Raw genomic sequence first — 24934 nt, forward strand, 5'->3', positions numbered from 1 at the left:
TACCAGACCACCCCATTATCACTAATATTTAGGCTTCATACTCTACAGTGTTACACCAACCTCTAGCAAGTCCTCTCTCATTTCACTGTTGGTTTATCTTAAACATCGAAATCACCTACTTATTCAAAAAGCGAAATCATAAAAGTATTGCTTTGAGTAAATATGTGCTTAATTAACTTAATAAACTAGAAACTAAATCTGTTTCCGTTGCAACATACGGGCTCTTGACTAGTAACAAAAATAGTTGAACTTCAGTGGTATAACATGAACACGAAATGAACAATAATATGAAATGAAAAACCAACATTGATGCAAACCATTAAATCAGATCAGAGTGTTCCAATCTTCAAAGTGGGCATGAACCACTCGTCTGACAACTTCCAATCTTCCGGTAGGCGCTTCACAAAGGTTAACTCTTCGCTAGCTAAGCACTTCTTGTAAAGTGCATAGTATGAGCCACCATCGTCGAACTGCTTCCTGAGGTAGTAGAAGGCATTTCTGCTACAGAGTGCAGCAAAATCACAGCTCGCTGGGATCATGTAGGTGCGGGTGCAAGAGTCACGGCTCTAAACTCCTATGGCATTTTTGATGTCATGAACTGGGATTTCCTCCTGTTCGACCATCCTGTACAGCGAGAACCACTCGTGATGGTATGGGGTAGTTGCCTTGAACAACTCATCTGACCCATGCCAGCAGCCGCCAAGCAACTCAATCTTCTGTGTCTCCTGCAGTAGCACAACGCTGTTATCGTTGTCTCTATCAAGGTCTGTTAGATGCATCTCCATCTGGTCACCATGGGCAGCAAGCATTCTCAGGTAGTATGGCATCCTCAACCACAACTTCCTCCCAGGCACTATAGCCCAGCCCTTCATAGTGATCCCACCGCCATGGTACCATAGCGCCATGCTTTCGCTCATCCAATTGTAGAGCACCAGCGTGATGACCCCTTCACCGGTAACCCAGCCGTGAGTGCCATTGTCGTGGAAGAACTCGGGCAGGCGAGGCAGCGCCGTGGTCTTCCCGGAGAGGGGGTTGACGAGCACAGCGGATAGATCATCATCGTTGTCGATGGCGACGAGGTGTCCGGAGCCAGACGCAGCAACGCGCTTGCCCTTCATATCAGGGACACGTACCTTGATGGTTTTCAGCGTGGAGAGCGAGTAGAAGACAATTTTCGGAATATTCGTCCTCAAGCCAGCGGCTCGCCATGATCCAGGGCTGGAAGAAAGCGTGCTCTTCATGCGACACGACGGCTCGCCACTGCGGGCAGACGGCACGGAAGCGGACAAAGTCTTCCGGCTCGCGCAGATGGCTGGAGATGGAGAACAGGAGGTCTGCTGGGAGTGAAGCCCAATCCATGGCGCCTTCCATTTGAGCAAGGAGAGATTAGGACAACAAGAGAGTGTGTGTGTATGTGCGTATGTTTAGTGGACTATGGCTTGTGTGCTGTTGTACGTCCCTGGAGATTGAGACACTATTATTTATGCACGTTCGGCAATGTGTGAAACTAACTGAGATCGTGCTCTGCCGGCAGACATTTCATGCACATCTAGATTTATATACAAATTTGCATGTGTTGTTTACAGCTCGTTGTTTTCATATACAAAGATGGAGGGGCGTACGTACATTAGAATTAGTTTACCAAATATTTCCTTTGTTATTGGTAGGTTTTGTTCACATGCATTTCGATTTCCGAAGTAGTTAACATTTATTTTGCCAAGTCTGAGATCTTTTTAATGATTAATTGTCTGTGTCAAAATTCCAAATGAAACACACGATATAGGGTACAGTTTTAGTAACAAAATGTTGTACCCATTTGAAATATCTCCCAGTTCCCATTTAAAAAATTGAAGTAACTAGTTTCCTTTTGGCACCTTAAGTCGCTTTCGCACTGTGAACTTAGCACAAAATTGACTGCAACCTTTTTGGGTTTATTTTATGTATTTGAGTAACTTTAATTTATTTTTTGTTGGTAGACACAGTTGCCGAGGATCACGGCTTGTACCGGTTCAATTGACACAACAATCTACTTCCAACCCTTTTAGCCAATTTAATTATTTTTTTAATATTGTATCTGCTTTTTTTTACCTAGTTTTAGCTTAGTTTTGTTGCTCTTCATCGGTTTGTGCTATAAGCCGTCCATCCTCGCGCTGAGAGTACAAATCATCTTTATACTTTTGTCCCGAAACCTTCTATTCAGCCCACGAGACGGGTGTTTATCCCTACATTAAAATCGGCTCCGCCAGCCGGTTTGATCTACTAAATTCATCTTGGTTTAGATTTGTTTAGATCGAGGTAGTTGCCAACTCTATATCACCATAAAGCATTAGGTGTCCGATCGTGATTAGCGGCGCAACCAAAAAATTTGCCAACAGTTTCCAGCCTGCGTCATCGCCTTGAATCCTCTCTTATTATAAAGTTATAGCCTACTAATTCATAAAGCCTAACACGCAAAGATGACACACCATCATTTACTACCAATTATTATATTTAAGCATCATGCAAGCATTGCTATATTATCTATAATTTAATGATTTATTAAATTTTAGAGATTTGAAATGTAAGCATGTAAAATCATCCCACATAATTCACAATATATCTATATAGTTATTCTCACTTAGTTCATGTTAATTTTCTTTTCTCTTATTAAGTCATATCACAACAATTATTTGGCCTTCGATGATTAATCTCTATGGTTTAAACTATCTCTCTTCTTTTTTTTCTCTCATTAAGACATATCATCTTAATTTCTTAAGCTCTTATCTTCCTTATTTTATTCTCTCATAAAGCCACATCATCTTACTTTTACATTTGAATCATCATTCTACATACTATTTAAATTTAAATCACATCAACTTATGCAAACTTATGTTTATGTAAGTTTATATTGTTTAAACTATTTTACACATTATTTTTACATGTTGTTATCATAGTAAACTCCTGTAGCAACACGCAGGGTTTCACCTAGTATCCCTTATAATGATCATATTACAACCCTCATAGGAAGCCTAGACCCTATGCAACACCCGCTCCACCGTCATCTTCAAGCTTTGGCTAGAGCACACTCCCACACACCATCGCACGCTGCCAATCTCCCCCCAGGTAAGCTGATTTCCTGTCTTCTCGCATGTGTATGTTGCTGGAAATGTTAGGTGCTAAGATCCAAAACAAAAGGAAACCTTGGGTGTTGTGCTAATAAGTCCCGTGCCAATGACACGTTGGACCCCGAGTGTTTCACTACTAAAAAGCAATTTTCTAGATGCCCAGGTTTCATTTGTACCAGCGGACCATAACAAAATCCACTTGTAATAATGATGATGGCTCTTGTAGTTTGAAACCACCTATGCAAAATGATTTTTACAAATGGCCCTCTTAATACGATTGCATGTAAAAATATGGCCGAGCCACTCATGGTGCTAAGCTCCCAACCCCAGTCGGCCTGAGGCACCAAGTCCTCCCCCTCCTCCTAGCTCACCTCTCCTCACCCTCCTCTCACACACTGTGCCTATCCCTATCCTTCAAAGTTAGACTGGAGTCCCATACGTCGGTAAGAGGTAAAGGCAGTTAGTCGGCTCAGTTGGCAACAAGTGGAACTAGGTCAGTTATAAAAGGGGGATATGGCCATCCTCAGTCAAGGTAGCGCTGGATCCAGATGGTAGCGCTGGATCCAGATGCCCCAACCCTAGCAGGGCACGAAGGGCATGGTAGTCGACATTGCTTCGTGAGGCATAGCATGACGGTGCATATCCATGTGCATCGAATCTCGTTGTCACGCCTTAGTGGGATCTAGTTGTCATGCCTTAATGGAGGGCCCTAATCTACAAAAGAGGGGTGAATCCATGCGGTGGTCACCCTAGATCTGGAGCTCGTCGTGGTGGCATAGTGTTAATAGGAAGGCGAAGGAGGATCACCATCCTCGTGGAGGCATCGCCGGTGAGCTCAGCACCCCAGATTTAGGATAGCATGCAGTGTACAATTTAGGACGGTGGCAAGGAGGACAACTCTTGGTATTACGAGCACAAAATTATCTGCAAGTGCACAAATATCGTTGTAGCTTTCACCCAAGAGTATTCCAGGGTATCAAATCCATAGGGAACGTGTGTGTATAATCTAAGAACATGATTCTTCTAAGGACAACAACTGGTAGGCTTAGGATAGAAAGGATTCCTATGGGTTAATTATCTTAATTTAAGTTATGGTAAAACTCTATCAATTGCTTCGGGCACCGGCTTACCCCTAGTCTGCTAAGGAGACTCCGGTCTACAGCTCTATGATGTACCCGAATGTAGAAGATTACAAAGGACGGACAAGGCTGTCATCACCTGCCACCTACCTCTACAACTCGTGGAGTACACAACAAAGAAAGGTAACCTCTAGCCTAGACACCGCATCCAGGCTATTAATTACTACCCTGATCTCAATGTCACGCTAGAAGATTAAGGTACTCTACCTAAGCAGAGCGATGTACTTGCAATGATGAGAATATATCTTACTTAAATAAGAAAAATAAATACCAAAGGAAATCACGAATACTTACTTATATAAAAGAAGCTTCCATCGATGTACAAGATCGGAGAGAGTGCCGACATCTCCCGCACTCCTCCGGAACTCCCCTAGAAGAATGTCGATATCTCCGGCACTCCTCCGGAACTCCCTTGGAGAGAACTCCGACATTTGGGGCAATCCTTTCGAAGCTTCCCCTCACTCTCTTCCTACTCTACTAGAGCAATGCCTAAGTATGAAAGTGGGTTGTACTCCACTTTGTTGTGCCATTTCAGGGTGAGAGCTTCTCCTCCTTATATAGTATTGTAATGATGGTTTGGAGGTCGGTTAAGCCTAAGAACCACGAATAACTGCCATTGGGGAGCCATCAGGAGAGTATATGTGCAAGCAGATGTCTAGAGGAGCCGAGGTCGGTTCGGCTGAACTTCTGGCCCACCTCCCCACCACTCCTTCGGTTGGGAAGTTGCCTAGTGGGTCTCCAACATGTTGTACTAGGTTGAGCTCAATTCTACGTGGTTTTGGCTGACATGTGGGGCCTCCAATTCGTGTAAACGCGTCCGATTCTCTAGAGGTGTATTTTGTCGCGTGGCGGGTGGTTTTCATCCACATTTCACCTATATACAAATATTCACCAAGACTTGTGGAAACGGTTAGTAATAACCACTACCTCTAAGTTTAGTATTACATTTTATATTCTTTCGTTTGCTATTATGCAGGAATTGATGATCGAATTCGGTACTTAAGAACCATCAACAACAACAACCAGGTGTGCATTGAGGTCATCGTTGACAACCTCCAAACCAAAGTTATGCGGCTCCCTGGATTTCCTCCCATGCGAGTGTTCACCAAGTACGGTTCCCGAACTTAGAGTTTCATTAGAAGCCACAGCAGATCATGTCCCTATTAAGCCACATGATTGTTAGAAGCTGAAGTCTGATGCAAAGGAGGAGCTAACTCGTGGGAAGAGGGAGAGGAAGAATAACTTAAACTAGATGATGCCCCACGCGTTGCTACGAGAATCTATAGAAGCAATTATTGGATTGAGATGATGAAAACAATTGGTAAGAGTATTATGATAGGTCTAGAAGATGTATGTGTGAATTGCAGTAAATGCAATAGATGATGATATGCTTAGATAAAGTTGATGATGTATAATTTTAATATATACATGCATTGTCAGGAAAACAAAAATACCTACCTTCCTACATATACATATAAATATTTTTATTAACATACGCATATAAAATTGATTTATTAATGGTTGGAATGGTAAATATGATCTGATATCTTGATTGTATTATTGCCCAATTGACTACTGGATTAAATAGATAGTCTTTAGATGGAGCAGCGATTTAATTATGGTGTTGTTTATTTGGTGGGGAAATGGAGGGGACTTTTATCTAATGACCAATACTGGAAAGACTCATCTATCCAATGGTTCAAACTATTTTGATGACGTGGCTAAACATAGTGCCTTTGTCAGGAAAACATAACATATCTATTTTCCTATATATAGATATATATATTTTCTTATTAGCATATGCATATAGAATTGATTGAATGATGGTTGGAATGGTAAAGATGATCTGATATCATGATTGTATTATTGTCCAATTGACTGCCGGATTAAATAGACAGTCTTCAGATGGAGCGGTGATTAATGGCGTTATTTATTTTGTGGGGAAGTGGAGGGGAATTTCATCTAACAACTAATACTAGAAAGACTTGTCGATCCAATGGTTGAAACTAGTTTGATGACGTGGCTAAATGTGGTTCCTTTGTCATGAAAACAAAACATATCTACTTTCCTATATAGATATATATATATATATATTTTAGGAAAAGTCCGAATTACCCCCTGAACTATTGTGCGAGTACAAATTACCTCCTAAACCTAAAAACAGTTATTTTCACTCTCAACTATTAATACCGGATGATCTCCCCCCCAACTCAATCCAAAGTGGTTTTGGTCCTACGTGGTAGTCCGGTTAATATTTTTTTTAAAAAAAGCAGTGGGACCCTTATGTCAAATTCTCTCCCTCTCACCTCCCTCTTTCTTCTCCTTCCCAATCTGTTAATCGACTGGGTATGGTAAGCGCAGAGGCGGTGCTACACAGTGACGGGGCGGAGGTGCTCAAGCGGCAGAGGCAGCTCCTCCTCGGCCTCTGTTGGCGCGCTCCTCCTCTTCGACCTCCAGCGGAGACAACGGAAAGGATGGAGAGGGGATACCGACAAGTGGTGGGCGGCATCCCTCATCGTCGATCTAGTGGGCCCGGTAAGATGCGGAGGCAGTGCTGCATAGCGGTGGGGCGAAGGAGCTCGAGCGGCGGAGGTGGCTGAGGGCGGCGAGCGATGGAGGCATCCCTCGTCATCGATCTAGTGGGTTGTGCCGTCAACTGCTCTAGATCCGCCACCACCCGGGACCCCCGTGCCATTCCTTGTCGCCCTCCACCTACGGCTCGCTGCTTGCGGAGCTCAGTCCACCTCTACTTCGTCGGTTGCTGCTTCCTCCGTCTCATTGCTTGCCGAGCCTGGCCACTGCTTCATCATCGGCAACTGCTTCCTCTCCGGCTTGCTTCTTACCGAGCCCAGCTCAAGGGCTGGAGGATGGGACCAGGGGTAGGAGGCTTCTTTGTAGTCCACAAGCTAGAGAGAGAGAGAGATTTGAGGAAGAGGGATAGAGAGAGAGAGGTGAGAGGGAAAAAGATGGAAAAGGGGAGAGTATGACATGTGGGGCCCCACTGATTTTTCTTAAAAAAAAATTGTTGACTAGACTGCCGCGAGAACCAAAACCACTTCGGATTGAGTTAGAGGGTTTTCATCTAGTTTTAAATGAGTGGTGTGGACTTTGATCTAACAGCTAATACTGAAAAAGACTTCAGTCCAACAGTTGAAACTATTTTGATGACATGGAACGCAGCACCTATTTGTGATTAACATTCCTTTGGGCCAAGTTGGGCCATGTAAGCAAGTTTGGCTTGAGAACCATGTAAGAGAGAGTTCAGTATGTATTCTAACTAGTGATTGTGCATGTGCAATGCACGTTATGTTCAATATATGAATTAAACCCAACATATTGGAACCAAAATAATTTTGCAAAAATTGTTTTCTCACTTTTTGGGGGTTTTACACAATATAAAATAGTTTAGTATTGTTTCATAAAAGGATATATACTTACTTCTCTATAAAATGATGTGCCACTCTCCTGAAAAAGAAAAGATATGTGTGAATTGTAGCTCGCTTTCTATACTTCTGTAACTAATCAAATAGCTCAACTAATTATTGGTTTTGCAACCTACAATTTAACCGAGCAGAAGGGCAAGCTATATGCCATTGATCAATAAAATAAAGGGGCAGTAGTGTCATATACCATAAATCAGAACAGATTTGATACACCATTATGGTTAATGGGGACTAACAATTGGACTAACACTCCCATCTCACTTCCATCAATAGTACAGATCCAACTTTTTGAAAACATGAAACAACTTTAAGGGTCTGTTTAGATTGCTGCCAAAATAAACATTTCCAAATTGAAATGCTAAAATTTTGGCAAGTTAGCAACATTGTCAAATTTCGGTAGAATCAATTAAATATGTTATTACCAAAATTCTTTAGGCATTATCAATGTTAGGTAATAAACTAAATGCATCCATATGTTTGTCAATTTTACCAAAAAAATAGTATAGTTCAAAATGGCATCAATCTGAACAAGCTCGAAATTTCACTATAAATATAATGATTTTTCCTAATTAGTTCAATCCAGCAGCTCAAACAGTTTTCATTATAATCTGACAGCTGAAAGTATCAAATGAATAAGTATTAAATTTATGTTCCTAGCTTGCTGTACATGTTCTTCAGTATTCTACATATAGTCCATTTAGACTTAAATTTTGCTGACAGTATTTCACCGGTTACTGTGAAGTAATAAGTAGGACTCTAGCAATGAACTTGCCAAGATGTTCCATTTTGCAAAAAATATCTGACTGATTTAGCAGTGGACTTCTCATTAGGTATTCCAAAGAACATTTAAGCAGTAAGAGAAATGTCATACCAAAAGGGTAAAACAAATTCCAATGACTAAAATCAACATGTGTACTCCATAAGAAAAATAAATGAAGCGTGACAAATTGTATTATGAAAGAAAATACTACGCCAGTGGAGGCCCTTGAACAACTTTTAAAGATCGGAGATGTGGGCTTTAGTATGATCATAATCACCATGTAAAGTAAAAGAGTTGGCCTCTGCAGACTTGAATTAAATGTTTTCATAGTAACAGGTGCATAGATGTAAACACACAAACAGGTAAATAATGGGACTTACTAACTCAGGTTCAAGAGACTTGCTGATAGATAAATAGAATCAAATCAATCCTTAGCACGATATGCATAGGCTATGATCTTCAACTGCAGAAAGAGTCCACAATATTTTCTACTTCGCAATTAATTGGCTATTTTCAAGACTGCAAAATAAGAAGACCATTCACGGCTAACAACTAAAGATATAGGCTCATGAACAATTAGTATTTCTACAAGAAAATAAATGAGGAATCACATAAGGGAACTATTGTTTACACCCAAATTTGGCACCTAGGATTACAATAGAAAATATTGCCAAAATTTGGAAGTCTACTGGTTTTCTCCGAGTGGGCCGGTCTGACCGCCGTGTGTTGGGCGGTCAGACCGGCGGTGTGTGGCCGGTCTGACCGGCAGGTCTGAGTCCGACTGTGTTTCGTCGGGTCTCGAGGTTTCCTTACTCGGGAAGGCATGTTTCGGTTTTCCTTTGGTTTTTACCCCGAGTTGGACGTGGAGGAGGGCCTGTAGAGGGCAAGACCAACCCCTATATAAGGGACATGGCCGGTTCATTGTAAAAAAAACCAATCTACAATCAATCAATCGAATCGTTTTTCATATTGCTTTTAGTTTTCTCTTAGTTTGTCCATCTTTGTCGGTTTGCGCCGTAAACCGTCCCCCGCCGCTGCGAGAGTGCGACACCTCTTTGTAGGTTTGTCCTGAAAACCTTCCGTTTTGCCCACGAGACGGGTAGTTATCTAGAAATTGGCTCCGTTAGCCGGTTTAGTTATCAAAACCCATCTAGGTTTAGCTCTTTGCTAGATCGAGGTGGTTGGCGACTCTAGGATCACCGCAAGGCTTAAGGTGCTGCGATCATGCTTGTCAACTTGTCAAAAAAGTTGCCAACACGATTTTTGGCGACTCCGCTGGGGACGAGATCCGTTCATCGTCAACTTGACTTCGACTTCGCCATGACGAAGCCGCCATCCAAGACGGAGGTGGAGCCATCCAATGTGATACCGGTCACATTGGATGACTTCGAAGGAGAAGATCGTAAAGCTATGGAGAAATACATCAACGAGCTCACATGGGAGGCGTTGATGAGAGCAAGCACTAGGACTTGTCAAGGCGTGATCATCAAGCCTGGGCCACGTCCCAAGCTCGCTCCCGACGTGGTAAGCAATGATGAGGTATCACAATCTATCCAACAACAAATTGCATCTACAATAGATTCATCTATGGCTGCTTTTAAAGATCGGTTAGATGTAATGTTTAAGGATAAATTTGATGGGTTTTTAAGGATTAAGTTAGGTTCTCTTATGGACGATTACACATTAAAGGATAAAGCCTCTACCACTGCTAAGCAACCTCCTATAGATCAAAACGGGTGGTAAAACCGATGGAACGGCGTTCACGGCCGGTCCGACCGGGCCTGATGGCCGGTCAGACCACGACACAGCCGTCGGTCCGACCGGCCAGACGGCCGGTCAGACCGGGTATTACCCCAGTGGTCAGACCGGGTCTCAAGACGGTCCGACCGCGCAATTGTTCCAATACAGGGAATAGATCCGATGACTAATGCTAGTTATTTGTATCACTTTAAAACATTTGATCCTCCTGTATCTACTGCTACAAGTAGTCCCCAAGTTCCCCCACATATTCCTAATGTTTATAATGATGTTTCTAGGGGATATCCTCCCGATACTAGACAAGGCCAATATAATCATATTGCGCCACAAATACAACCTATTAGGCCACCGAATCCACCGCCAAATCAACAAGGGCCTAATAACATGGAGGATATGATTAGTGATGTTATTAGGAATAAATTCTAAATTGAAACTAGGAATCGTGCTAGAACTTACAAAAAAACCATATCCTGATTATTATGATAATGTGCCATTTCCTCGAAATTATAGAGTTCCCGAATTTGCCAAGTTTAGTGGTGAAGATGGTAAGACCACATGGGAGCATGTAGGTCAATTTTTGGCGCAATGTGGTGAGGCTAATAGTGATACTTTTAAATTGCGCTTGTTTTCTCTATCTTTATCCGGTAATGCTTTCACATAGTTTACTTCTTTACCGGCAAATTCTATTCATACTTGGGCTCAATTAGAAGAACAATTTCATGATTATTTCTATACTGGGGAAACTGAGCTTAGGTTATGTGATTTGACATCGGTTAAGCAAAAGTATAATGAATCCGTCATTGATTATATTAAGAGATTTAGAGATGTTAGAAACCGATGTTATGCTTTGAATATAACTGATAGAGATTTGGCCGGTCTTGCTTTTAATGGTTTAGTTGCTCCTCTTAGAGAAAGACTAGATGGCCAACAATTTCTTGATGTTAGTCAACTCATGCAAAGGGCTCTGGCTCAGGAAAGCCGGGTTAAAGATAATAGGAAACTTGCTAGACCATTTGACAAAAAGTCTAATGTTAATGTGGTTGGTTACCCTGAGGCTAGTGATAGTGAGGAAGAGGGTGATCATGATATTTATGTTGCCGAATGGTCATGGACTAATAAAAATAAGCCTTTTGTTTGCTCTAATCTAATGTCGACTCCTCACAAAGAATAGCAAAGTGAGGTTAAATATAGTTTTGATGTGGCCAAGTGTGATAAGATTTTTGATTATCTTTTGCAAGAGAAACAAATTAGATTACCTAAAGGCCATGTCATACCTTCTCAAGAAGAGTTGAAACGTCGAGCATATTGTAAGTGGCATGATTCTCATTCTCACTCTACTAATGATTGCAATGTGTTTCGATGACAGGTTCAATCGGCCATAGATGAAGGACGATTGAAGTTCACCGATGGCTCCAAGATGAAGCTTGATCATGATCCTTTTCCGGTGAATACAATTAATTTCAGTGATAAGAAGGTGTTGATTCGGCCGGAGCAAGCCGAATCTACTAAGGGAAAGGAAGTGGTCATTGGGGAACCAAGGTCCAAGATGATAGTGCCAAAGAAGCCGGAGGTTGGCGTTTGGAAGGAGAATAGGAGTGGAGCTTCAACTTCTAAAGCCCCTAGGAAGACCAAGGTGACTTTTGATATGCTTTTGGAGAAATATGAGAAGCAAGGTGGTGAGAAAATTCGCAACAAAGGGAAAAGACCAAGATCACCTCCTAGGGAGCGATTTGGTCATTCACCAAGACGGTCGCATTCACCTTCATATCATTATCCACAAGACATGTCATGGGTCCCTATCCAATGCCGCCGCCGGGTTATCCTTATCCTTGCTTCATGCCATGGGGGGCGACGCCGCCAATGTTCAATCATATGCCTCCAATGCAATTCAACCAAGGGTGGGGAGGACCACGGAGGCCAATTCATGAGCGTTTGTCTTCACCAAACAATAGCCGATTTTATGGTAAGAATCAGGCTAATGAAGAAAAGAGGGAAGGAAAGCGCGTCAAGGTGGAGGAGAGGACTTCGGAAGTGATTACTATTAAAGTGGGGTCTCATGATGTGCCAATACCAACTGGAGATGGAGTTGGAGTGTCCCCAAATAGAAAATCCGAAGCCGGTACCAACTCCTCGCAGTCGGCTGGTCTAACCAGGCCTTCTGGCCGGTCTGACCGCGGTCATGCGGCCGGTCTGACTAGGCCATCAGGCCAGTCTGACCGCCGACCCGATAGCTGTCCGACCGACACCTCAGGCCGGTCTGACCGTGCGCCGGATGTCGGTCTGACCGGCGCGTCTGGCCGGTCTGACCGGGCTCCAGCACTGGTTTGATAGGAGGATTGCGAAGGGCGATGTGGAGGCTTCGTCGTCTTCAAACAAGGTTAATAGAGGGCATTATTTACCTCCTGGAACAGAGCCGAATCCTAGGTGGATGCCTAAAGATTTGATGGCTACTCAAAAAAGAAGGTTGCAACATCTTCGGGCCCAAGAGCTAAGAGAGAAAAAGGCCGAAGAGCAAAGGGATAAAAGGTTCAATGAGTTGCGACCCCCACCGGTATGGAGGCCTAGATCCATAGAGAAGGCAAAACCGATTGGTGTAGAGGAGAAGGAAGAACAATTGGTTGATAAAAGTGAATCATCTCCAAAAGAAGACATGGATATCAACATGGTATGTATGTTGCCTATGGAGTTTTGTGCTATGGATGAAGCCGAGGTTGCTCAATTCTCATTAGGTCCTAAAGACACGGTTTTTGAGAAGCCCGATGAGTCAAACTGTCACATGAAGCCTCTCTATCTTAAAGGCCATGTTGATGGGAGGCCGGTCTCTAGGATGCTAGTAGATGGAGGTGCCGCCGTGAACTTGATGCCGTATTCGTTATTCAAGAAGTTGGGGCGTGAGGATGATGAGTTGAAGAAGACCAACATGATTCTCAATGGCTTCAATGGTGAACCAATGGAGGCGAAGGGTATCTTTTCGGCGGAGCTCACCGTGGGAAACAAGACGCTACCAACCGCTTTCTTCATCGTCGATGTGCAAGGTAACTACAATGTTGTTTTGGGTCGTTGTTGGATTCATGCCAATTGTTGTGTGCCTTCTACCTTGCATCAATGTTTAATTCAATGGGACGGCGATGATGTTAAAATTGTTCAAGCGGATACATTGGCCGAGGTTGCAATGGCCGATGCTACTTTTGAGTGGCGTCATGGGAATATCCAATGCTTATCGGGGAGGGATCTTTCTAGCTATGATTTTATTAGTATCTTCAATGGCAAATTTGTACCTATCTCTGTAAAGCCGGCTAGTGTAGCACGGCTAAGCCATATAAATTTGTATAATGAGTAAAGAGGCTAATTTAGAGTGGTTACAAAGAAGGGTGCAAGAATATCGGTCTACAAAGAACGATATTGGTGAAACCGTTGAAGATTTTGATGAAGTGGAGAAGCTTGGACAAGGGTTTACATCGGCCGATCCATTGGAGAAAGTGGACATAGGTGATGGAACTAAACCAAGGCCGACTTTTGTAAACAAAAACATGAGAGCCGATTATAAGGTTAAGATAATCGAGCTACTTAAAGAGTATGTTGATTGCTTTGCATGGGAATACCATGAGATGCCGGGTCTTAGCCGTGAGCTCGTTGAGTATCGGCTTCCAATTAAACCGGGTTTTAGGCCTTATAAGCAACCGCCTCGTCGTTTAAATCCTTTGCTATATGACCGAGTCAAAGAGGAGATTAATCGGTTGTTGAAGGCGGGGTTTATTAGGCCATGTCGTTATGCGGAGTGGGTTTCTATCATAGTCCCGGTGGAGAAGAAGGGGAGTGGTAAGATTATAGTTTGCATAGATTTTAGAGATTTAAATAAAGCCACTCCCAAAGATGAGTATCCTATGCCTATAGCAGACATGATGATTAATGATGCCTCGGGTCATAAGGTGATTAGCTTTTTAGATGGTAATGCCGGCTACAATCAAATCTTTATGGCGGAAGAGGATATGTACAAGACGGCTTTTAGGTGCCCGGGGTTTGTTGGTTTATTTGAGTGGGTTGTTATGACTTTTGGGTTGAAGAATGCCGGTGCAACATATCAAAGGGCAATGAATTTGATCTTCCATGATTTGCTAGGTATTATCTTAGAGATCTATATTGATGATATTGTTGTCAAATCGGATGGTATGGAAGGACACATAGCCAATTTGAGATTAGCTTTTGAGAGGATGCGCCGGTATGGTTTGAAGATGAACCCACTTAAATGTGCTTTTGGTGTGTCGGCGGGGAAGTTCTTAGGATTCATGGTGCATGAGAGAGGAGTTGAGATTGAACCTAAGAAGATAGAAAAGATTCGTGATTTCAAAGCGCCGACATGCAAGAAGGAGGTTCAAAAGTTGCTAAGTAAGGTGAATTATTTGAGGAGGTTTATTTCTATCCTAGCGGGTAAAATCGATGCTTTTGTTCCTATACTTCGCTTGAAAAAGGAAGCCGATTTTACTTGGAGGGCAAAACAACAAGAGGCGTTTGAAGAGTTAAAGAGATATTTGTCTACTCCACCCGTTTTGCGAGCGCCTAAAGCCGGAAAGCCTTTTCGGTTATATATTGCTTCCGAGGACAAAGTCAATGGTGCCGTTTTGACGCAAGAGGAAGATGGCAAGGAATATATCATTACATATTTGAGCCGCCATCTTTTGGATGCCGAGACGAGGTATGTCTTTATAGAAAGACTTTGTTTATGCTTATATTATGCTTGTACCAAATTGAGACATTATTTGTTATCTAGTACATGCATAGTTACTTATCAAGCCGATGTTATTAAACACATGTTGCAAAGGCCAATTCTAAGTGGGAGAATTGGCAAGTGGGCATATGCTTTGATAGAATATGATTTGGCTTATGAACCATTGAAATCTATGAAAGGCCAAATTGTATGTGATTTTATAGTAGACTATCATATAGATGTTGCTTATGAAGGAGAGGTTTTCTTAGTTGAAGTTATACCTTGGAAGATTTATTTTGATGGTTCTTCTTGCAAAGAAGGTCAAGGCATAGGGGTAGTTTTGTTTTCACCTAATAGCATGTGTTATGAAGCATCGGTTCGTTTGGAGTATTATTGTACAAATAATCAAGCCGAATACAGTGCTTTATTGTTCGGCTTACAAGTTATGGAGATGGTTGGAGCTAAGTATGTGGAGGCTTTTGGTGATTCGGCATTGGTGGTGCAACAAGTCGCCGGAGTATACAAATGCTTGGACGGATCACTAAATAGGTACCTCGATTCATGTTTGGATATTATTGCCAATTTTGATAATTTTGCTATTAGGCATATTGCTAGGCGTGATAATTCTAGAGCAAATGACTTGGCACAACAAGCATCTGGCTATAATGTGAAGAGGGGATTATTTCTGATATTAGAAGAGCCGGTGCTTGATTTTAAATCTTTGTGCGAAATTGGCAAAATTGGAGACCAGGGGTGTGGAGATTATGGTTACCCCATATCTACATGGCGGTTATATTGGTTACCCCATATCTACATGGCGGTTATATTCCAGCTGGATATACAGTACCAAATATAGATAGAATATCTTTATGAGGACTCGGGTTAGATTCTAAACTTGTATGTCAAGAAAATACCCGGGATCCTAGTCGGTTACGATTGTATTTTATCTGTAATCCCATATTCCGTTAGGATATGGACTGTACTTTGTAATACGGATCCCTTCCCCTATATAAGGAGGGGTTCGGGTTCCTTTTGGGGCGATTTTTTTTCCGTTTTATACAATCAATAACACACTCGGCGGAATCATCCCTGGACAGGAGTAGGGTATTACTTCTTCAATAAGAAGGCCTGAACCTGTATAAAATCCTTCGTCTCCAAACCCATCCACTTTCCTAGCTTGATAGCCACCCCCTTTTATTATTGCCGAAATCTTGTCTCGACAGTTGGCGCGCCAGGTAGGGGAAGCGTCAAGTTCTCGCCGACTAAGTGCAATGGGTTTCGTTTCTGGCATCGACGACTTCGCCTTCCCTCCCGGGCAGGCGTTCCGGTTGGGCAGCCTCAACTTCATCACCAACGACTTCGGCAAGATCTCTCTCCTTGATTCGGATTCAAACCAGTCGGGGAGAGACCAGGTCCCCGTGCCGTTCGGTATTCCGAACTCGGCCGAGGCCTACTCCACGATCATCTCTCCCGAGTCGGCTTCAAACCACTCGGACGAGATCCAATCTACTCTTCCGCGACCAGATCAAGACAACGGGTCCTATCCCCCAATCCTGATGAAACTTTCTGATGATTTGGCCGCTGTCTTCACAGTCAAGACATCTCCCACTTGAAGATCTAGGTGAGCTCCGGCTTCAGCCCCGATCCGATCTAGATCCAGGGAGGTTGCCGTTATACTCCAACCTCTTGGGACAGTCTCGACGGAAGAGTTGGATGGCTACCTCAGCTCCCCCGGCATCAGTTCTCGACCAACCGAGATCCTCGACTACGATGACTTCGGCAACCACTACGACCATGGCGACCTCGACAACTTTGACGACAGCTACAAGGATAACTACACACCCCTCTTCTTCGGCGTATTCATGGCTGACAACGAAACGGAGGAACAACGCCAACCCCGAGAAGCGGACCAAGATCGCGCACGGCAAGAAGCTGAACGTCGCCGACTAGAGGAAGAGCGACAGCGACAAGAGCGAGAACGACTACAGCATGAACAACAGGATCGCGAACGGACTGCAAAGGAGGCTGAAGATTGACGACAGCGCGCCTTGGAATCTGGGCGGCGAGAGAGAGAGCTCATTGGGCAACAAGACGTCGATGGGACAGCGGTCTTTCGCACCACCCAGCAGAACGCGGTTGCAGCAATCACTCTCCTCGACACCCTCCTCAAGGAAGACGCACTCAACCAAGCTGATCATGTAGTCAACATCTTGAACTAGACGAAAACCATGATCGCTGCCTCGGTTCCAGCCAACTCCGCAAGCACCCGTACCCCGACTGGTAGCCGAGTCCCTCATCTTCGATCTCAAGACTATCACCAGCCAAGCCTCAGCATTGCCGGCACCGAATCTAGTCGCAGGAACAGGGGACATGATGAACGGTCTGTTCGCTCGCCTCCCGAGCGATATAGGGAGCGCCGAGTTGAACGACCACACTCCCCACATCGAAGACGCCCCATCGATCTTCGCAACACCATCAACCAACGCCCCGCAGCAAGAGGCCATCATTCACTGGATCACTACGACGACGACGTGGACGGAGTTGCTGCCTTCACAAACGATCTGCGTCGAGTGGATTGGCCAGCCGGCTTTAAGCCGACTGGAATCGAGAAATATGACGGCACCACCAACCCTGAGTCTTGGCTCACCGTCTATGGTTTCGCAATCCGCGCAGCAGGAGGAGACAGCAAAGCCATGGCGAACTATCTACCTGTGGCCCTAGCGGATTCTGCCCGGTCATGGCTTCACGGGCTACCCCGCGGCACGATCGGATCATGGGCAGAGCTACGCGACCACTTCATCGCCAACTTCCAAGGTACCTTTGAACGCCCCGGCACACAGTTTGATCTCTACAACGTCATTCAGAAGTCTGGAGAATCCCTTCGAGATTACATCCGACGTTTCTCCGAACAACGCAACAAGATCTCCGACATTACCGACGACATCATCATCGCCGCCTTCACTAAAGGCATTCGCCACGAGGACCTAGTCGGCAAGTTTGGATGTAAACCTCCCAGGATGGTTAAGCAGATGTTCGAAAAAGCCAACGAGTATGCCAAAGCCGAAGATGCTATCACCGCGTCCAAACAGTCGGGCATCACTTGGAAGCCAAAGAAGGATACGCCGACTGCAGGAGGGAGTGGAAGTAACAACCACAAGGATCGCAAGCGTAAGCCCGAAGAACTTGTGGCGACCACCTCTCCATCTTCCCGACAACGTTCTCGCGTCAACACCTTCGACAAGATAATGAACTCCCAATGCCCGCATCATCCCAACTCCAACCACATGGCCAAAGATTGCTTCGTCTACAAACAGTTCGCGGAGCAATACGTTAAGAACGCACGTAAACCCTCAGATGGAGATCAAGGCACATCAAAGAAGAAAGATGATGAAGACGATGCCCCGACTGGTTTTCAAGATCATCGCAAAGAACTTAATCACATCTTCGGCAGACCCCTGGCTTATGAATCTAAGAGAAAACAGAAGCTAATAGAACGGGAGATCAATGCGGTTCAGCCTAACACGCCCCAATATCTTCGGTGGACAGAGATAGCAATTAAGTTCGACCGCTCGGATCATCCCGACCGAGTGGTCCACCCGGGGCGGTACCCCCTGGTACTAGACCCAGTGGTTCGCAATGTCAAGCTCCGACGGACTCTCATCGACGGTGGCAGCGCACTCAACATCCTTTTCGCTAAGACCCTGGACGATATGCAGATTCCTCGCACGGAATTAAAGCCGAGTAATGCACCCTTCCACGGTGTTATCCCAGGATTGTCAGCTACACCACTCGGCCAGATCACTCTTCCAGTTACCTTCGGCACTCGGGAGAATTTTCGCACAGAAAATGTTTGTTTCGAAGTTGCTGATTTCGAGACAGCATATCATGCTATACTCGGACGACTGGCTTTAGCCAAATTCATGGTCGTCCCACACTACACCTACATGATGATGAAGATGCCTGGTCCTTGAGGGGTCATATCACTATGGAGCGACATCAAGCAAGCCGTCACATGTGACAAAGAAAGTTGCGAGATGGCCCAAACTCATGAGACTACTCTCGCCCGTGAAGAGATCCGACTGGCTGCAACCACGGCAAGCGAGGGAGAAGTGCCTGCAACCAACCTGACGAAGACCGAAGAAAGTGATGCCAAGATGAAAAAGATTCCCTTAGATCCCTCCGATCCTGATAAGACTGCTGTAATAGGCGCTGAGTTAGATTGTAAATAGGAAAGCACGCTAATCACCTTTCTTCAGAATAATAAAGATATTTTCGCGTGGAAACCATCCGATATGCCTGGTATCCCCAGAGAGGTGATTGAGCACTCTTTACATGTTAAGGAAGATGCCAAACCCATCAAGCAACGACTCCGCCGTTTTGCACAGGACAGGAAGGATGCGATCAAGGAGGAGTTAACCAAGCTGTTAGCAGCAGGCTTCATTAAGGAAGTCCTTCATCCCGACTGGCTGGCTAACCCAGTCCTGGTTCGGAAAAAGACGGGGCAATGGCGCATGTGTGTCGATTATACCGACCTCAACAAATCTTGTCCCAAAGACCCTTTTGGGTTACCTCGCATTGACCAGGTGGTTGACTCAACGGCCGGCTGCAAGTTACTCAGCTTCTTGGACTGTTACTCGGGATATCATCAGATCCGACTAAAAGAATCCAACTGCTTGAAGACCACGTTTATTACGCCCTTTGGGGCCTATTGCTACATCACCATGCCATTTGGATTGAAGAACACAGGAGCAACCTATCAACGCATGATTCAAAGATGTTTTTCAACTCAGATCGGTCGCAATGTTGAAGCTTATGTTGATGATGTCGTCATCAAGACCAAGCAGAAGGATGACCTGATTGCGGATTTAGAAGAAACTTTTACAAGCATTCGTGCTTTCAAGATGAAACTAAACCCGGAAAAGTGCAGCTTCGGAGTACCGTCAGGGAAGTTGCTCGGATTTATGGTATCTCAAAGAGGCTTACAGGCCAACCTGGAGAAAATCAACGCCATCCTCAACATGAAACCGCCAAGCTCCCAAAAAGATGTCCAAAAACTGACTGGTTGCATGGCGGCGCTCAGCCGGTTCGTTTCACGACTCGACGAGCGGGGGATGCCCTTTTTCAAACTGCTGAAGAAGACTGACAATTTCCAGTGGGGACCCGAAGCACAAAAAGCCTTTGAAGACTTCAAGAAACTTCTCACCACTCCACCAGTTTTGGCCTCGCCACGTCCACAAGAGCCGCTACTATTATATGTGTCGGTAACCTCCCAGGTTGTGAGTATGGTCCTGGTTGTCGAGCGCGAAGAGGAAGGCCATATTCAAAAAGTCCAACATCCCATTTATTTTGTTAGCGAGGTTTTAGCCGACTCCAAGACAAAATATCCTCAGGTTCAAAAGTTATTATATGGTGTCTTAATTACCGTCAGGAAATTATCTCACTACTTTCAAAGTCACTCGGTCACGGTGGTCACATCGTTTCCACTCGGAGATATACTTCATAATCGCGAAGCAAATGGACGGATTGCGAAGTGGGCCTTAGAGTTGATGTCTTTGGACATATCGTTCAAGCCACGAACTTCGATCAAGTCACAAGCTTTAGCTGATTTCCTTGCCGAGTGGACCGAGTGCCAAGAAGATATGCCAGAGGAAAAGATGAAACATTGGACTATGCATTTTGATGGGTCGAAGAGGCTTACAGGCACTGGAGCTGGGGTTATCTTGATTTCCCCGACTGGAGAAAGATTGAGCTACGTATTGTGGATACATTTTTCTGCGTCCCATAACGTGGCGGAATACGAGGCGCTACTCCATGGACTAAGGATTGCCATCTCTCTAGGCATTCGTCGATTAATCGTCCGTGGAGACTCTCAGTTGGTTGTTAATCAAGTCATGAAAGAGTGGTCATGTCTAGATGATAATATGACCGCTTATCGACAAGAGGTACGCAAGTTGGAAGATAAATTCGATGGACTCGAGCTCACCCATGTCCTCCGACATAACAATGAGGCAGCCGACAGGCTGGCCAATTTTGGTTCAAAACGGGAAGCAGCCCCTTCTGATGTGTTCGTAGAACATCTTTACGAACCAACCGTACCCAGAAAAGAAACAATTGAAGACATGGATACTCAAGGCGTAAGCATGATCGAAACCAACTGGAGAGAACCTCTCATAAAATTCTTGACCAAACAAGAACTCCCTCAAGACAAAAATGAAGCCGAGCGGATTTCTAGACGCAGCAGACTTTACATTATTCATGAGGCTGAGTTGTACAAGAAAAGTCCATCAGGAATACTGCAGCGCTGCGTGTCTTTGGAAGAAGGGAGACAATTGTTGAAGGATATACATTCTAGTATTTGTGGTAATCATGCCGCCGCACAGACCATTGTCCGCAAAGTTTACCGGCAAGGTTTTTTCTGGCCTACAGCTGTGTCTGATGCTGACAAGATTGTGCGGACATGCGAAGGTTGTCAATTTTTTGCCAGACAAATTCATCTGCCAGCCCAAGAGTTGCAAACCATCCCGTTGTCCTGGCCGTTTGCGGTCTGGGGGCTTGACATGGTCGGCCCGTTTAAGAGGGCAGTCGGCGGTTACACGCATCTCTTTGTGGTTATCGACAAATTCTCCAAGTGGATTGAGGCTAAACCGGTCATGACAATCACAGCAGATAAAGCTAGAGATTTTTTCATTAACATCGTGCATCGGTTTGGGGTACCTAATCGGATCATCACTAATAATGGCACTCAATTCACTGGCGGAGCATTTAAAGACTTTTGTGAAGACTTCGGCATCAAAATTTGTTACGCCTCCGTGGCACACCCCATGAGTAACGGACAAGTCGAACGCGCTAACAGCATGATACTTCAAGGGATCAAAGCACGAGTTTTTGACCGACTACGTCCCTACGCTGGCAAGTGGGTAGATCAGCTGCCGTCCGTACTTTGGTCTTTACGCACTACTCCTAGTCGGGCTACCGGCCAGTCGCCGTTCTTTTTGGTTTACGGCGTAGAAGCAATGTTGCCGAGTGTAGTGGAATTTGAGTCACTACGATTTCGGAACTTCAACGAGGAGGGCTATGAAGAGGGCCGAATAGACGACATCAATCGACTAGAAGAAGCCCGAGAAGCAGCTCTTATCGACTAGATGAAGTTTTCAGTTAGGAGGCTACTATGATAATAATGGAGTGTGATTTTTATCAATTCAATTTGCTTACTTGATTTATCATTGCCCTGTTTGGTCTTTCGACTTAGCCAATGAGGACTGAAGGTTTTTAATAGCTTTTGCGGGTTTTAGGCTCAATAAGGCTTGACAAAGGCTTTTAAGAAATCAGAAGCTAGGTATGGAACACCAAGCATAGCATAAATTCATCAGTATTGTACAAATTGAGCCTTAACCATCATTAATCATCAAAACCATTGGTACATTAATCAGTATCAGTCTTTTCATCATCAAAATTATCAGGACCAGTCGGTCGAAGATCGGTGTCCTGAAATCTCTCAACTACATCAACTGCTATCTTATCAGCAGATTTTTGTGCATCGCTAATGAGGTCAAGAGCAGCTTCTTCGCTCGTCCCGTCTGCAAAGCCATCGATGGCATCAACGTCAACCCTCGGATAAAGAGATTTGGTCATCGCCAACGCCAGACTTGCTCCCATACTTCTAGCTTCTTTGATGCTCTTGAAATATGTATCCGGAGCAACTCTCAGCTTGTCAAAAATTTCAGAAGCATCAAGTGCACTCGGGCCGTGGTTATTGAAGAACATCGCTTGAACAATTGGGGCAGCAGCGTTAGCAACCTCATCCCGAGCTCCTTCAAGTTTTTTGATCTTGCCAACTAGGACGTCGAATTGAGCTTGAGACTTGATCTTGCGGTCTGCATCAACAGATTCACATTAATGAATCAGCGTATAGAAGATAATGGCTTTTGAAGCGTTGATTATTGGTACCTTCAACCTCCTTTAAAGCCGAATCCCTCTGTCTTGCCAGCTCAGCCTTGTCATTTTCCAGAGTTTGGATCTGCTTCTCTAGTTGAGATATCTTGGCAGCTTGCACTACATTAACTTCGGTTAATCAAGATTACAGAGATAACAGCACAAATCAGTTGGGCAGAGTTTGCGCGAACCTTTTGATGAGCCACTCAGTTCGAAATTGGACTCCTAGAGCTCAGCAATCCGATCCCTCAGATCATATTCATTCTTCTTGGCAAGTTCTCTGGCCTCATGCAGTTGACTCCTGGTGGCCTCGAGGGTTCCAAGATGAGGAACTAGTCTCTCTAGGGTTGCGGTTTTCGCCTCATTCCTAAGATGAATCCTCTGCGGAGCAGTTTAATCAGCGCTCGGGCCAGACGGCAAACGAGATGGCTGAGGTCAGGCGTCAAGGGACTTACATTTACAATGCGAGTCGCTTGGTTGAGTGCCTTTTTCAGTAGGCATACCTCTTTGTCTTCTTTTTGCTGGTTTATTACAATTCCTTAAGGTTGCAAGTTGTCATCCCACCACTTGACCAGAATGGGAGGGCACGAATCTTCGGCTGCTTGTATACGGGGGATTTCTTCTTCATCACCGATCATTGGTCCTAATGTATCCATTGACAAAGGTTAGACAATCGATCAGAGTTATTTGGGTCAACGTGGTTTCAGACAAAGTGTTTACCCGTAATGATTTCTGGACGAGGACGAGTGGATTCGGATGCCTTTAAAGGGGATCCAGATCTCCGGTCATTGCTGGCGTCTTGTCCGCGAGGGTTGTCTGCTTGGGTTTCGACTTCTGGAATCTCTTGGCTTGGCCCTGTGTCCGACTGGTTTCCAATCGGGGGTTCCTGATTAACTCCGGCTTCGGCTTCGGCCGACTGGTTTCCAGTCGGGGGTTGAGCACCAGATTCTACATTATCGGTTGCCGGCTGATTGTCACTCGGATGATCCTTAGCAGTTGGCCCGGTTTCTTTGGAAGAGCTTGTGTCCACGTTAGTTGGGTCAGAGTCTTTCCCAGATGGATCTATATCAGATGGTTTCCTGCGAATTTGATTATCAGTATCATTGCCACAGTGGGTGCGCATCAATGCAAGAGAGATCGTTATATGAGTTGTACCTAGAAGACTTCTTGATCTTTGGCACAGGGCGACTAAATGTTTTCTTCCTTGGAGTAGCCTGTTTTGGTAGTTTCTTGGTTGTCTCTCGGTCTCCAGGCCTCCTGGCGGTATCATCGGCTTCGTCGTCACTTAGAACCAGCTTCCTCTTTCGAGAATCTAACTGGCCGATTGAATCAGAAGCACTTGGTTGAGTTTCAGACCGAATTCTTGGTCCTCCGCTCTCTTGCCCAGTTTGGTGGCGGGGAGATCGGCATTGAGCGATTGGGGGATCCGACTTCATCAAAGCAAATTCCTGGGTGTAATATCCTTCGTTATTAACTGATTCAACAAGAAAACAAGATCATATTTTGAGAAAGGTTGAAGCGTATGAATACGTACCGGTGGAGGAGGATTGAATGCATTGAACGGTACGACTGGCAGCAAGTGTGAGTAGCTGACAACGATGGCGTTTGAGAAGATCTTATACATCCTTTCCTTCATGACCTTGAAGTCAAGAGAATCTGGATCTTCACGGTTTGGGTCATGCTTGCCATCAAATTCGAAGGCTGTGCGAGATCTTTCTTTGATTGGAGCTAACCGACACTTGATAAAGTGCCGGGTGATTTGTTCTCCTTGAAGGCCCTGTTCTTTCAGCTTTATCATCCTCTCCATCAGTTCTACTGCTTGTGCAGCTTCATCTCCCATTGGCAGTGAGTTCCAAGTATCCCGATAAACCGGAGGAAGACAGGAGTACTCGGGAAGAACAGGCTCGGGGTTTTGAACATAAAACCAATTTGCGTGCCAGCCTTTATTTGAGGTCTTGAAGAGCATGGAGAAGTATTTTTGGCTTAGTGTTCCCCTGAGTTGGAAACCAGCACCCCCAACGACGTATGGTTTGCTCTTATTTGGCTGGGGCTTGAGGAAGAAGATGCAGCGGAACAAGGCGAAATGAGGCTTA

At 44.6% G+C, this 24934-nt stretch overlaps 1 pseudogene; it reads right to left on the reverse strand.

Annotated features, from left to right (window-relative positions):
- Nucleotides 1-329: 329 nt before the first annotated feature.
- LOC127767606 (uncharacterized) lies at nt 330-1359 on the reverse strand (annotated as a pseudogene).
- Nucleotides 1360-24934: the final 23575 nt, after the last annotated feature.

Source organism: Oryza glaberrima, chromosome 1 (assembly GCF_000147395.1).
Source record: "Oryza glaberrima chromosome 1, OglaRS2, whole genome shotgun sequence".
In the NCBI taxonomy this organism is placed as follows: Eukaryota; Viridiplantae; Streptophyta; class Magnoliopsida; order Poales; family Poaceae; genus Oryza; species Oryza glaberrima.